Below are 16,592 nucleotides of genomic sequence, written 5' to 3' on the forward strand. Positions count from 1 at the left end.
AAAAAATCACAAACTGGTGAAAAATAAAATTTTTCTGTTTTCTGCAACGAGTAATTCCTCAATCCTCAACAAGCACAAAACGGCTTGCTTGCTGAGAAACAAGCCAAGCCGATAAGGATTTAATGCATCTTCGAAACACTGACTAATGTCTTGTGTAGATTATACGAAAAATAGTTTGTGCATATTATATACATAATATAATAAAAATTTATTCCAGGGATAAAATGCAGCGATTGCTAATAAAGTGTTCAACGCAGCAAGCAGAGCTATAACTATAACACGGATAAGTTATGCGCTATCTGAGCTAAACAACAACCATCAAACGCAAAACTTACTCAAATAGAAAAACACTGTAATATAATAATAATACAATCTTTTATCAATTTTAATCATCTATTCAGCAAATGAAATGTAAACATTTCAAAACTAGATAAAAATGGCTCATTATAACTTGTCCAGTTCAGCAAAAATTTCTGCAATTTCTTGGAAACTTCAAATCTCTTGCACCACCAAGCGGTCTCAAGGCTAGAAGTTTCAGATATTGGGATGAGCATACCGATCATTTTGTGGTTAAATCAACATAAGAAAATTAAAATTTCATATCACTGAAGGTGAAAAGCTTTCCACTTGCAAAAAAACATATCATGGAATGTGGATACCATTGTTGAGTACATAAACGCTATTATTAGAAGACATAAATCAATGACAGAATAATCCGATAAAAAATTATTTTAATTTAAAAAGACACAGAAATCATCAGCTGAGGTTTATTCGCACCTTGACTATTTCGACTTATCAGAAAAAGTAAAAGGAGAATTTCATAGATATTACGTCATTTTTCACTTTGACAGCATTTGATTAAAACGTAGGTATCATGATTATTTTGGTATCAGCAAACTGTGTGATCAAAGAATGAAGCTTGGTACAAATGAAACTATAAAATGGCAAAAGCAAACGGCATTTTGTAGGTTTGAGCTCACAAAAGTTAGTTGAAAAATCACTGAAAGCTAATTTCTACTTATCAGCCAAGCACCCAGCCGCAGGCTTTTCCCAAATACCAAGAAGAACAGCAGGGAATTGTCTGAACTAAAGGTTAAACAAAAGCAAATGATGAAAAAATTGCAATTCTTGTTGAAAGGGCGTAACTTGCATTCACCCGTGTTGTATTGCTAAAATTTTAATTCGAAAAACGCAAAAAAAAAAAAATTGTCACCCAAAGTGAAATGCATTATGTACAACAACGTGGCCCGTTCTCAAGAGCGCAAATATCCCGTCAACCTGTGCATTGTCCGAGGCAGGATGTGAACAAAGACTTTTAGGTGTAGGCATCCAAGACAATGGAAGAGGTTGTAGAAGATAAACACAAGCACATGATACAAAAAAATCAAATGTACCAACCCATGACCAATCAAGGACATTGGTTTGGTGAGTACATAATGCCCCATCTGCTGTGATTTTGCGGTGGCTTACTTGTGATAACAATGCCCGCTTCTCCAACGGTCATGGATACGTTTAAAATACGCCCCCTGACAAAAATCGAGAATTCGATAGAATCTACGTGTTTCGGCGTTGTAGGTTATCTTTGGGAAAACATCTGGCCTACGTCCAAGTCAGAAAAATATATTCCTTTTTACGTTGATTCAATGATAAGATAATACGAATTTTCTACCTGGCTTGGCTCTTACAATCAATCGCTATATTTAGCAACGGTGTACCATATACGTAGTTTTGCAATTAAGTCCACTCTGAAAAGTTCATTTCTATTAGAAAAAGGGCGGGTTGATCTAATTGCGGTTAATTTAGGGAGTGATTAAATCCGCAACGTTGAAAAAAAGGTTATCTTATCAGTGAATAGACGTTCCCTGGTCAATAAATGAATTAAGTTTCGTTGAAGTAATTTTGTAGAAAATCACATTTTAAATTTTTATTTACAGTAGATTCTGAATCTTGTGGCAGCCCAGTTTGCAGTAACCGGAAGAAAGCAAGATATTATTTTATAGTTGAATGCCTGGTAAACAGTGTTATTCTGTATTTCTTCAGCTAGTCAAATTGGTTCTTTTACATAAACTCGATGTCCTCAGGTGTTCGAACAATGCAAAAAAATAAATTTTACTACATCCTATGTGTTTGTGGTCAGTTTTGCGTCCAAAGGAATAAGAATCAAAATAAAAACGAAAGAAAAACTCATAACACCAAACCAGCGATCACAGCCGAATGGCGACTGCGTTTTCCTACACCACCATGTTTGAAAAATCAAACATTACTTTTCGGAATGCAATTTAATGTCACTGTGGCACACACAAAAGCTTCGCTCAAGTCACTATTTTCTATTCAAGGATTCGCACGCAACATGAGCTTTAGCGTATCATAATCGAGCTTTATCACTTTACGGTTATTAACCAAATGACAGTCGAGATCAGCCAGTAAACATGGCGTGATTGCTGATTGTTACCAGTGCATGATAAAATAAACAAAGTTCACAATTTTTGAATGAGATTGGAAAAATGCTGAACTGCAAAGAGTGTGTGGTTGGAAGTTTACAGAAAGAAAATTTCTAAACAGGCTGTGAAATCTTATCCCACATCGCAACCAGCCGACTTGCATCATCAAAGGTCTACGTAACAAAATCTTTCTTTGTAGTCAATTCAACAGTTAACCGACAAAACCAGATTTTATGTCTAGAAATATCACAAAACGCAAGTTTGCGGTCCTATTTTACAGCCAATACGCTTTGCGGTTATGCCTTACGTCGCAAACTATAAGTTTGAAGATGGATACGAAGTGCAACATTGGCTTCCTTGCTTTCATGTCTATTTAATCCAAGTCTTCAACTACAATGCATGCGCCAGAATATGACAACAAATAATGCTCTGTTGCTATTCCAACAGATAACAAAATCCTTGCAAAGAATATATGATTACCGTAGAAGCGTAGATATATTATGCAATGTTTAAAAAGGAACGATTTGTAAACGCATTTGCACTGAGAAATGGAAAAACGCATAATAATAGCAGGTTATAGATTCCATTAAGGAAATGAAAGATTCGTGAAATTTGTTTCTTTATATTCAAATACTTTGTTTCTTTGTTATAACGTTAATTGTTGGGTTAATCGTAGCAACTGAAGAACAGCACAAATGCTGTATGCACTTTTCAGCGGATTTTAGCTGCCTATTAAAGGAATAAAGACCTTGCAGTTTCTTATAAAAACAACAAACCGAACAGATTAATACTTCAAAAGCGAAATGTACACGCGGAACTTGCTTCATATTCTACAGTACAACAAAAACATAAGATTTTTTTCTTCTGTTCTTAGCAAAACCGCATGTTAAATCAAGCCGGACCAGCTGGGTTAGCTTACAACAATTTTTTAATGTTTGATTTGTTGCCCTCGGTTTGTTTTTTAGTTAGGTTTGTAAATATGTCCGCTTGAAAACTAGGTTTGCGGCATTTGGATCGCACAAGTGATGTTCTGTTTGTCATTGAAACTCCGAAGCTCACTTAAAAAAAGAGTTGTGCGGCGTTGTGCGATTACTAGAGGTGGAAATGTTGCAAAATTGTGTTTGGTTTATATACTATTTGTTGTCACACCGTTGGCAGCCCACCTTTGAAAACCATCAAAGTTTCAAATTTCTGCTAAATTCTTACGTGGTCTTTAGTTTTCAAGGACTTTGTGAAGCAAAATCTAAATTTATTTATTAACTTCGAAGCAACATTTAGCCTAGGCAGAATTCGCCGCACTCGCTTTCATGAGGGATTAGAAACAAATGCATACCAAACAACGGACCCATTGTTTCAAGCAATAAACCCAAGCTTAGCTTAGTAAGCAAAGCCAACTGTCTGAAGTGATGAAAATCTATTAGCAGACAGTAAGGCGATTAACGGGGGCAGTTTGAAACAGATATAAAAGAGAAAAACTAGGCCAAAAGTTGTTTTAATTTTGTTTTTTATTTAGTTGTTTATTTTGTCTTGAGCTACGTCGTTACAAAAATATCAAGAAAGGCTATGTAGATTGTAGAATAACCTTTAGGCTGCATGTGGAAAAATCTGAAGCAAAAAGAACATAGTTTGTAACCCCACACTCCCACAGCTTATAGAAGCACTGATTTCACATTTACAGATCCTGGTGATGAAATTTGTAGGAAACAACTTCGGTGAAACGGTTTAATTGTACTCAATTAGCCAGTAAGTAAAAACTTCTTACAGTTGACCCTTTACGTTTGCAGACTTTGCACAAATACAAACAAACACTGGTCAGCTGACTAAGATCATCAACCCCTTGTGTTTTGTCTTGGCATCATCCCTTTTTCGGTACAGATTTATTAGCATTGGTATTTCGCTTTTTATCAGAGTAAAATACAGCATTAGCATTGCTGTCTTTTACGTTTACATGAAAACAGAGGGTGATCTTATCACAGGATATTCGAACAAAATATTTGGTAATGCTGGTTGAAAATTGATTTCCCTTCACAGAAGCGGAGTGATTAGTGCTCCAACCTTGACTTGCATTAGCATTTACATTACAATTCAGCCTATTTGTTCACTTTCCTCTACAGCTAGTGTTACGCCCAAAGACTGGTCAGTTGCCAACTCAGCAGACAAGGCAGGCGTATCCCATTGCGAGCAATTTGTTGACTTTATTAAATGTTTATCGAATGACAATTCGTTGCAAGATCATCATCAGGCAACATCGCGTCTGTGAGCTTCCAACTGCATCACTTTTGATATTTTCCATCTGAACCATGATTTTCTTACAGCTTTTGAACGCTATAGGAAGACGTAAGAGTATACTTATCGATGCAAATACCGCAATATTAGATCTTTTTATGCACGTCTTAAACCATTAAGGTTTTGCCACCTTTTCCTTTTGTTGGTTTTGTTACTGTATTTCTTTTTTACAATATCATTTCTTTTTGCGTTCTGACAAAGAAAAATAAATTGAATTGAATTGAATTTATAGATAGATGTTGGCGATAATGTTGTTTCGGTGTTTTCAGCGCTAATCAAAGGCCACATAGGTATCCTCGCAAATGAATTGACGGTGTGACAAAGAAATATGTTAATGGGGCATCAATTAATCATAGAATCGGATGAGATCCAACTCATTAATAAACAGCCGCAAGATTTCCAACCACATGGCAATGGGCTCAATTCGTTCCACATCCATTAACGTAAAATATCGATTAAGCTTGCTAAAATCCAACACATCATCGCTTGATGCAAGGAAAAAAGACAAGATTCGGGTACCAACGGTACGGTCAAACTTTCTTTTACGCTGTGACGTAAGTTCCAATGTGTTTTGACAGCTTTCCAAATTGTGGCGGGAATTGCACTTTCAAATGCCAATCAGATTGAAAATAACGAAGTGTCATAAATTGGCGAGTTTGAAGAAATGTAGTTTGAGGAGATGTTGCATTTTTTTCATAAGCAACCTTCGGACTATTTTATTGATGTCATTATCGGGTCAGAAAACCTGTGATGTTTTATCTACTGGTGAAAAATCTGATAGCACGAAACAAGACAGAAAAACCAATCCACAATCGAGTTTTTTTGTATACTTATCACAAAAGTTGATCGTTTCTACGCGACCAGAAAATACCAAATCAAACCAACATCTGACGACATTTAACGAAAAGAACCAAAGTGCATGGTCGTGCTTTTTTTCTCACTGCAGAAACCACAAAAATACCAATCGTATTAACTCAAAACTAATCCGTCAACAACTAACACGATGAAGCCACGATAAAGTCAATGCAATACAAGATTATACCGTAACAGTTTTGTATCAACTGCGAAGGCCACACACGAAGAAAGGGTTGAATGACGTTTCATTCAACTTTTGATACTTTTATATTTTCTAATCTGTCAAATATTTATCTTTGAAACTGACGATCAGAGTTATTATTGCTGTGCTGCCAGGAAAGATTCAATACTAACATAAATGCTAGTGAGAGTTCTACAAAAATTGGCATGATGGGTGAAGTGGTTCGACCTTGATGCCCTTCAAGCCAGGCCAAGGTCGGAATTTCTTGTGTCTAAACTCACTAATCATTGTTGCATTTACATTGAAAAAGGAAATCTAAAACATAAAACGGCCAGAAAAAGGGTGTCAAAAACTCTGGAACTCTATACTTTTTATAGCACCCACAGGTTGTGGAATTATGGTATTTTTTGGAGGACAATGAAATGCGATATTCCATTGAGTGATTTCGTTAGTATCTTGAAAGCAGTTTTGTGTATGAAGTTCTGCAGAAAACCTTTACAAAAAACACCAAAAGAGAACAAATAGGGCACAGATTTGATCGATGAGATACTTCTAAGGCTGCAGGTACTCCAAGAAATGATTCGGATTCTGAAGCACAGTTTGTGCTTATGGCACTTAATAAGGACACACTGGTTATAAAAGTAAAGTGATGTGTAACTTGTGCGTTTCAATTTCATGAAAACATTTCATAATCAGAGCTGTGTGATATCGGGAGGATTTTGGAGTGTCCGGGTTGGAGTAGGTGTTCAGAAACATTAGGTCGTTTATTTTTCGCTTAAAGCAATAGTCATTTGTAACGCAGTGTAGAGTCGGGGCTAGGCATTTTTTGTTTGATTTCACAACACAGCTCACGATTTTGAAATGCAGTGATTCCTTAAAATCTCAATTGACAGTAGGGTTGCAGCACAATTTTACAAGTTTCCTTTCATATGTTTCTGCACCAGTTGCAATTGCATTTAATTTTTCCCAACTTGTTATGTGTTAATTTGTATTCAGCCTAATCAACAAGTTCTGCCTAACGTAATGGCGAACTTAAAATAAAATTAAGATAAATTCTTGAAATTGTTTTTGCTAAGTGTTTTTGTGAGTGAGTCACATAAAAACTTTAACAATACTGGCCTGCAATTAAAAATTAAAATACTCGTTTGTTCGAACAAATTCAACAGTATAAGGAAGCCCCTATGCTGGTATAATTGAAAATTTATTTTCCAAACAATATCAACTTTCCATGTTGCAGTACTTTCATGGAAATCCTGCCATTGGACACTGTGCTGTGCTTTATCAATAATGCAGACGTGAAGACAATGATGTAAATATGGCTGCAAAGAAATCTTAAAAAGTAACAAATAAATCAAATGACAGTTATCAGTATTTGTCCATGTTTTATCAACACAGTAAACAATTGCTCACTTAAATGTGTTGGCTTGGATGTAACAAATCTTATTGGTTAGCTACATTTGCCTCAACATTTGGCCGCTGCTACTGGGACTGCTGAGAAGGAAAGAGAAAACCTCAAAACCTTCTCTCGTGCTTTGGAGAAACTTCATGAAAAAATTCAAGTGAAAATTGACAGGATGTAGCCTGACAAATGCAACTGACATAGTTCAGTAACATTACGATGAGGAGAATCAATACCTTTTTAACGTGTAGACTGTAGAGTAACTAAGATAAAAACGTTTTAAAATAAACACATGGTTTTGCTTGCGCTAAAAACTGTAAAATAGCTGCTATTCGTAATGCGGCCGCCCATACTGTTTTTGATTGGTTGCTAGCAACACTTCTGGATTTCTATTGCAGGATGGTTAAACCAGTGAAACAAACCACAGTTTTCTCATCCCTGGTCAAGATGTTTGATTTTAGATTTAATAATGCATTGATTTGTATTTGTTGATGGCTTTCTGGTGCAAAAATTGTTTTCTATTGAAGCTATCAAGACTTCAACAATCAATGTTCACAAATCCCGCACATCACAACTTATTTTGTTAATCAATTAACGCAGAATGAGTAAAATAGCCTGGTGCGATTTACTGGAAACGGAGAGATTTAGAAACAAACTGTGAAGCCTCCATGCCAGTCTCAAAACATGTCAGAACTTCACTATGAGCGTGAAACACATTGACATGATGGGAAGAATAAAACCAATGTTATGTGCAAGTGGTTGAAGAGCATCAGCCACTCTTACTGAGATGGAAAGCGTCATCTCTGGGTGATGGTTGCAAAAGTTGACGTTTTTATATCGTTGTTAATGTTTAAAATGATAACTTTTGTAAGTTCGTAAGTCGGCAAAGGCTACTACAAAATAAAATAACAATTTTGTCATATGGCTTACTGTCATTGGTCGATTGCAAAAGAAATGGGCTGAATGATTGAACGATTTGATTATATGAATATGTTTGTCCTTCGAAAAGTGGTGTAAGCTTTCTAAGAAAAACAGCAACAGTGAAATATTTGGTGGAAAGCTCATGTCAATTGATTTGAAAGATGTGTTTGTAACTTCCACAAGGTTCTGCATTTCGTATGAACCTGGCTTATAAACCAAAATGTTTTCGACTTTTACGACATCAAATGACAAAAAAAAAAACAGTGTAAAAACAGATATTGAATCGCATTTCCACTTGTAAATAATGTAATTCGACAATGATTCATAAACGTAGTCAGTAAAAGACGGATTAAAATCAAAAGTATAAGAAAAACTTCAAATGTGGTTTTCCCAAAAGAATAGCACACAAACTGTGTACAATGACGTCATGCTATGTGACGCAAATCGCTTTAATCTTAAGTTGGCTACAAACTGTATGAAATAAAATTTCTGAGAAACCTTTACCTACTATGCTGCAGATCTGACAATTTGTGTAACTGTAAAGTATAAAAATTTAACAGAAAACGCCAGTGCCGCGCACTTGTGATTGCTTTGGGTCGGGAGCGAAGCAACAAACAGATGCATTGTGCAGTCGAAACTCATTATTTTATTTTAGACCACTCCAGTCACTATGCAACATAGTGGTAACGCTTTTTTCTTCACTCACGTAAATTCACTATCAGCAAACGTTCAGTCAACATTTCAAAAAGCGATAAAACAATAAACGCTATTAATACAAAAAGTGCTCAATGCCAAGCAAAAAAGTCAAGCAAAGTAAATTACATCAAATGTACTTTCTAAAACCTCTACAGTACAGCCTGTTTCACCCTAAAAGGAGGATCATCAGAAGGTCCTCATTCAAATAGAGTAATTCTATTTGAATAAGGAACTTCTGATGAGCCCTTTTTAGGGTAAAACATACTCAAAAAGTATATTTTTGATGTGATGCATAATTGAACAGAGCATAATGGATAACGTTTTGGCGCAATTGTAAAAGCTTGTGGCTTCAGGTATTTCATTGAAGTGAAAAACACGACAGCGGTCGAGTTACAAATTTGTGTCGGATTCCACAAAAAATGACACGTCATCCTGTAGTCATGCTTATGGCAATAGTCAAGGGACTGATTCTAACTGTTTGGTCAATTAGCGGCCCTGTAATCGCTACAATTTCATATGAATTGCCCTGGGTTGAAGAAGGTTCAAGGATGTACAAACAGACACTGAGACTAAGTTGAAACAAAATAGTAACTTCTATAGAAAATAGCAAATTAAGAAACTTGAATATCAGAAACATGATAGCATCAGGGTTTTCCCAAAGATGACTACATGTCGTCATTACAAGGGAAATGTAGAGTCGTACAATGTACAACATCAGGCAAGACAGATCAACTCCCAGAGTGATATTTCGTTGCTATAGCCTATGTGTCTTGCGGTGATGCAGTGTACTAGTTTTCAGTGAAGTAAAGTTGTTAAAATTGTGAGTTGCGCCAGTCAAGTTAAGTGTACCTTTGTTTGAAGAAATAGAATTAAGTTTCTTTTCCGTACATGGGCCATAGCCCACAAATAACAAGGCAAATATAGTTTAAAAAGAAAAACCAAAGTATGTTCAACATCAAAAAAAAAAATTTCCTACATAATTTTTAGTCGTGTCCAAAACGATTTTTCCACTGCCTAACCATTCAAAAAGAACATAAAATTCTTTTCATAATTTTAAATCTTCAGCTGGGCCTTGAAATCAAATTTCAGCTTCCACATCTACAACCATAACCGCATTAGTTGATTTTGAGTCTTGGAGACATTATCGAAAATCGTCAAATTTGCCACTCTGTCGTATCCGCAAACAAAAACGCACGAATCTGAGCCCAGCCCCGGAAAAGAAGTGTAAAATTTTCAGGTTGTCAAACAAACCATCCACAAAAGGTCAGCGAACTCTATAGAGAATTGCCTACAATTAATCTTACTGGCTTGCTTGCCTTTTATCACAAAAATGCAACAAAAAGTATACAAAGAGAGCTTAAAACTGCCACAGTATTTGAAGGATACATGTTTCAATTTCAATCCTATATTCTTGTAACTGTAAATGAACTTTTTATTGATTGCAGGATTTCTAATCTTTGTATGGTCTGAACATTGGTTAGCCCCTATAAGCCGCAAAATCGATTAGTGTAAAATTTAATACATGCAGTGGAATTAGTATTGGCCTTTTTAGTGCCCTATGACGCTCAACAAAAATTAATGTCGCTCCACGACCTCCATAAGTCGAACAATGAAAATAAAAGACAAAATAATCTAACTTCGAAAGTAAAGTAATCGACTACAGTCCCTGTTCAATTATTAAAATTGTCTTAAATTTCTACACCTACAGGTAAAAGTGCAAGCGAAATTTGAACTTACAACTGTAATCTCGTTTCCTTCAATGTAATCACCCAAGTCTCGTTAGATATACCAAAGGGGTCAATTCACGTTTGGCTGATTTTTTATGTTGTGTTAAGTTTTGATTAAGTCTTGTAATTATTCAATATCAAGCAGATTGAACAAAAAAATCTAAATTAAAAATATTTTTAAGAATAAATGGAAACCTGTTAGCTCAAGTGCGACGCCTTATTGTACGTCACATTGTATTGCCGATACAGTGTAGTGTTGAGTGATACAGTATAGTTTTTCTTTGAAGTATTGAGCGTTGTCAGAAGGCAATAAGCATTCAATGCAGAAGTTAGCAAGAGTTATTCATCAAGTTAAGGTAACAAAAAAAAAAGAAGATCAAACAAACTTTTAAGAGGGTGCGACTGTAAATGGAAAGTATAACGTAAATTTCGAAGAGCAATTGCGTTGGAAGTGTGTGTGTAAGTAAACTAGAGGATTAACAGGCTTAATTTTGACTCGAATCGCCCCAGGGTTGCTAAGGCAGAAAACATCAACAAAACCGAGCATCGGTATAAGACATATCATGAGGTAAGCTAAATCATGCGTATCTGCTGTTGGAACGGTGGCGCAACGTTTGGTCAAAGGTTTGGTATGCGAGATCAGGTCATTCTACCAAGTTCGCGATGTTAGTTATGAGAAGACTTCGACGGCAGGAGAGGAATTTCATAAAGTTGTCTTGACAGTTGAGATTTTGTTGAATCGAATTAATTTGGAAAGAATGAGCAATGGTATGGACAGCAGGTTATTTCCAGGTTTAAGTTAATCTAAACAAACAATTACATGACATTTCTGTGACGTACACGGCAAGGTGACAGTTGTAGGTGACAAACAAACCGACAAATAGATGCAAAAAACTCCAAAACAAAGTTTTCAATCGTGTTAAGTTAAAAAGTAATAGATTCTTTACCACCTACACTCAGGAGACTATAATGGTGGTCGCATTAGCGAGATGCTCGAGCTGACTGATTTTGTGCTGCCGATATTTTGTAACCAAAATTGTAACAGAATGAAGATCATCGGAATAGACCATGACTGCACTGTGTTCATAGGTGTTAGTAGATCTTATGCGAAACCAAACACCAATTTCACCCATCATGTGCAGTTGAATGTTGTACGAGTAAAAAAATAAATAAATCTTGTCAGTTAGATACAAGAAAGAATACTGGTCATCATATCAGTCATGCTAGAGAACATGTATAAATTAAAAACGGCACAATTGCTGAAACTAAAAATCTAAAATTTATGCAGAGCCTAAGTCAAGACGCTACGGCCCACAAAATGCGTGTTACTTTGGAGAGTAATGGAAGTTAAAAACAACTTAGTCAATGAACATTTTTCATGGACAGAATTTTTGCCAGAAGTCCAGGAATCAAATAACCCAACAGCCATGTACAAAAAAATAAGAACACGGGAGAATTTTTTTCATTGACATCACGTTTTTACCCAGAAGCTTTATCTCAAGATTGATCAGTGTCAGTTAGTAAATTGCTTTGCTAGAAACAAAACACTTAACATTCCACCTAGGTCCTACAACCTGGGTCAGCTGCTGACAATCAATTAACCCAACAGCAAGAGTAATCGAGTCTTGGGTAAAGCAAACGACACTAAATTTTGGCATGGTCTTATTTTGACTCGAAGTCCGCCTAGAAAGTTGTAGTTAATTTGATGCAAAATAACCAAAAAATTATGATTTAGTTCAAAGATGTCGATAATATGGCTCGAGGGTAACAAAAAAACAGTGGGTCTGGGAAAGTGGTAAGTATTGAGAAAACCTGGTAGAAAACCGCTCTGGTCGTAAACAAAGAAAACATAAAAACCGAACTAATATTGTCAGTCGAAAAAAATAAAAACAGTTGATTCAGTAACAAGATCGAGTTTTTATATCTGCATAATTGGATACGATAGAAATTGAACACAAATTTGAAGTGCGGAATGAATAATGAATTAGCGGTTTACTAGATCGAAGCAAATCTGTCGTAAAGAGGAAAGGTTTGTCTAAAAAGAAAGGGTACGAAAAGCAAATATTGACAGCCCAAGTTAATGTTATTCTGAGGGTCACTTGGTCAACATACCGATTTCTCCACATTAAATAGCACGTCACAAAATCTGTGCAAAAATTTTACAGAATCTCAATACATTCTGTGGTTGTCATTCAGGATAATAAATCTCTTGCTAACGTCACACCATTTGAACACAACAAAGCCAATGTGTTGAAAAAGTATTTTTCGTAAAACAGAATAGAATTGTTTTCGAAGGTCATTTGTTTTCGTAGCGTATGATAAGCGCAAGTTTGTCATACAATTAACTTTCAGAAATCAGAATTTTGAAGCTTTACAAACAAACGACAAGCATTTCTTCGACCATTGAATCATCAAATGCTAGCGAGCAAATTTAGCTTCAAAACATGAAGAATAGGCTACCACTGCCTTTAACAATTGCAGTGTTTATGCGAGAAAAAAGTCAAAAAAGTGTTTAATTTGGCAGAAAAAAATAGTTTGCGCTTCTATTTGAAAAGCCAGTTTTGACGCTTCGTAAGAACGATGGGTAAAAATGGCGGATATGTCGGACCGCTATTCTTTTTTGCGATAAAAAAAACGACTATATTTGCTTAATACCCGTATGACAGAAAAAATCAGTGAGATTTACAGCAAATAAATAGTCTGTCTATGGTTCAAATAAATAGTTCTTGTAAAATTCACGTTTTACAGCCAAACAGACAGCTATAGGTAAAAGCAGTAGTTTTGTTGTCCTGTTGGATGCCAGGTAAATGATATTGAAAAGTACAGTTCTGAAGACCTTAACAGCACCTAGTTATAGTCTTAGTGCCGTGAAAGTGACAAACTTAAACTTACAAATCTGTAACGTGACAAACGTAACACTAATTTAGTGAAAGCATTACAATTACCCCTCTGTTGCACAAAGTAACAGACATAGCCTATGCATCAACGTTGTTGTTGCAAGGATGGTAAACAACAGAGCCCCTCGACTTTTAGACCGGCAATAAAAAAAGCTCATACGAAACTGCGGATGGATTATAAATATCAAGGATATGTTAATTGATAAAAACCAGCTTCAAGTAGTCGTGCCAGTAAACAAGCGTATTATTCAGTATTCGCAAGTCTACAAACACAAGGGTCCAAGCAGTCTAATTTCATACATAATAGTCATACAATCAACTTTGTTGTGACAATTTTTGCTTACAAGATATATTCAGTAAATAAATTATTGAGACTCTATGTCAATGTAACGTCCGCTGAAATGACGTCATGCTTAAGTATGTTAGAATTCGGTGGCAGTTGTGACAGGTAGTAAAGAGAATGTGATTCATTATTAAAACGATGCACTTTTCTTCTGCTGTTCTGCGCTTTAGTTACTAAAGTTTACAACATTATGTTGTTTTGAGGTTCAAATGACATCATTTTTGTAGGTTTCCAGAAATAATTGCAAGAAAAAAACTCCATACTGGTATACAGTCCAATAATAGCGCAAGGCACACAAAATCGCACTGCTAAATACAGGCAGCCAAAAAGAAAGCTACAAATATTGAGCGAAATTCACAAAAGGAATGGAAAATGTTCTAACAAAAAGTGAAATGTTTTGTTCACTGCAAAAGACGTCCTAGATGAACGACGGGCATAACTCAATAGTATAATAGATTTTGGTTTCAAAGATGAAAAAGCATGTGTTATGTTAAAGATGTTATAAAACCTGTGTTATACCATTCATCATTTAAATAGTAAGATACGCAGAGTGTTGCAAAAACATTGATGTGAAACAATGTTGAACTCATTCAAGCTGAAAAATGCTTCACAGACCACAAAATGCTTTTCTTTGATAATCTTGAACAACAAAGCTCATTTTTAAAAAGTGGGGTGGTTTTAGTCCAGAACTTTTTAAATGCTTCCCGTATAAAAGTCTTTACGCCCACAACTACATGGGATGTCTTGAATCCTAATAAAAATGATTTTACAAGTAAAAGAGTATTTTCATTCTTCCAACAAACTTGTATCGTGCGTAGCCAATGTTACTGTATCGTTGGTGATAGCGAAGCATGTCAGTGGTCAAAGACTACAGTCAGTAGTTGCACATCTGTATTTACTATGTCGACTTTGTAATATGAGATAAGCAATAGGTTCTTCTAACGCTTCCTGACTTCTTTAAAATGATTCATTTAAAAACTTGCATTCAGACTTAAAAGTTAGACAAATAGTCAGTTGTTGTGGAGTAGATATATCTTGAAAAGGTCACAAAAGCACCAGCTGCTGTTGTCCCTTTGCGGTTAAGAAAACGCTGCCCGTGAAAGATTTCTACTGTTTTCTGTCGATTGCGATCGGGAGATGTGATAAAATGTGCAAGCAATGTAAGTAATTGCTTGATGCTGAATTGAAGCAATAAAGCCGAAGGGTGACATTCGGAAACAGCAGTTAGCAAAACGTCAAAGGTCAAGATTCCGGTTGAAAATACGTCTAATTTTTTACTCTGTTGAGAGAAATTCAACGACGGTTACTAGCTTTTAAGGCCAAGCGTTTCGCCAAAAAAATGGTCAATCCTTTATGTCAATCATTACATTTTAAATTACAGTTGTTCTCCCCAAGGCTACAAACTGAATTTATCCACGTCACAGCAAAGTACAAAAAACATGTCTATTTGTAGTTATTCTGGTTGTATTTAATCTAAACAAATCATCCTGTTAACATTTTTTCCCGTTTACTTCGAGAATATACCATATCTTTTGAAAATTTTATCGGTATATATTATTAGTACATCTTAAACCTCAACGGTTTAAACTTATTTACGCAGAAAATCAGTAGGCTACTCGTATTTGCGGCAAAATATTTGGAAACTAATAAATCAATGAGGAATATTCTTCATACGGAGTAAACTTTAAGTCCTGTATTTGATCCACAATAAAACTCAGAATGGATTTTCTGCGGTTTAAAAAATGGCGCCATTTTAATAATTAAACGCCGGGTCAAAGCAAAAAAACTGAATTTTTACATCACTGGGGATGATGTAATTTTACTTTAGTAAGCTTCCTCTTCTTCTGTGGCACTATAAAAATCTTTTAAGCCTTTAACAAAAACCGAAAAATTCACGCTTGAAAACAACAGGTTGGTGACAAGGTTTTAAATTCGCATTTTGTTGATTGACGTAATGATGATTTTAGTGGACCATGACGCATATCAATTAAAATACATAATTTTTTAGCTCTGATAAAGTTATTTGACTCTATTGACTAACCATTGCGATTGAACGTATTAATATACGACCTCAGTAATATGAGCAATAAGAGGCACTTTGATGTTGGCGAATGCATTAAGCAAAGTACATGACCATCAAATTTCTCAAGGTTGTTGTAACCGGAGCGTGAACAAGATGGGCTTTCGAGGACTAAGCGATATTTCAAGTTTACTCCAAACACCCTTATAATTTGAAGTTGCTTTTTTTAGGTCACGGGCTTCGTCGTTCATAGTTGCCACATCTCTGATCAAGTGAGCAGAGATAGCGACTGAGGTATAACGACAGAGTTGAACATTCTTGCGAACAATAGGAACAGAAGTAGCGCAGAGTTAAGCAGTTGATTTTTGGTATTAAAATGCATTGAACCACATCGAATAGCGTGCTTAGATATGTTTAGACAAATGGTCAGAGTCATTTGCCGTCGGCAGAACGGAATAACGTAGTTTTTTTAAAGTATGCGTTCTGCAACAGTGAGAAGCACATAAACAATTCAGGCTCCCCAAGTCTGTGGAAGCTGTAAACTGGACTTAGCGTCTTACAGTGTCAAAATGAAAAAAAAGCTTTTTTAATGCTTAAAAGTGCAAAATGACAAAAAATTCTCATTGATTAATTTCGTAGAATAATGCCATGAGAGTAGCAGTGAGAAAAGATCAAAGCGTGCATCACACAGTGCTCTCGTGTACGACCTTGAGCTGGTGGTTTTAAGACAAGTCCAAAAGAAAGGATGTTGTCTTTTTCCAAATCAATAAGGCCGTAGGCTTTAAATCAATCAAGCTCATGTAACAAAGCAATTCATTTTTTACAG

At 35.7% G+C, this 16,592-nt stretch overlaps 1 protein-coding gene across 2 annotated transcripts in view; it reads right to left on the bottom strand.

Moving 5' to 3' along the window:
- LOC145781130 (uncharacterized) overlaps window positions 1–16,592 on the bottom strand; it is a 66,192-nt gene that overhangs the window by 23,534 nt on the left and 26,066 nt on the right. The window lies entirely within an intron of this gene.

This window comes from Aplidium turbinatum, chromosome 12 (assembly GCF_918807975.1).
Source record: "Aplidium turbinatum chromosome 12, kaAplTurb1.1, whole genome shotgun sequence".
Taxonomy (NCBI): domain Eukaryota; kingdom Metazoa; phylum Chordata; class Ascidiacea; order Aplousobranchia; family Polyclinidae; genus Aplidium; species Aplidium turbinatum.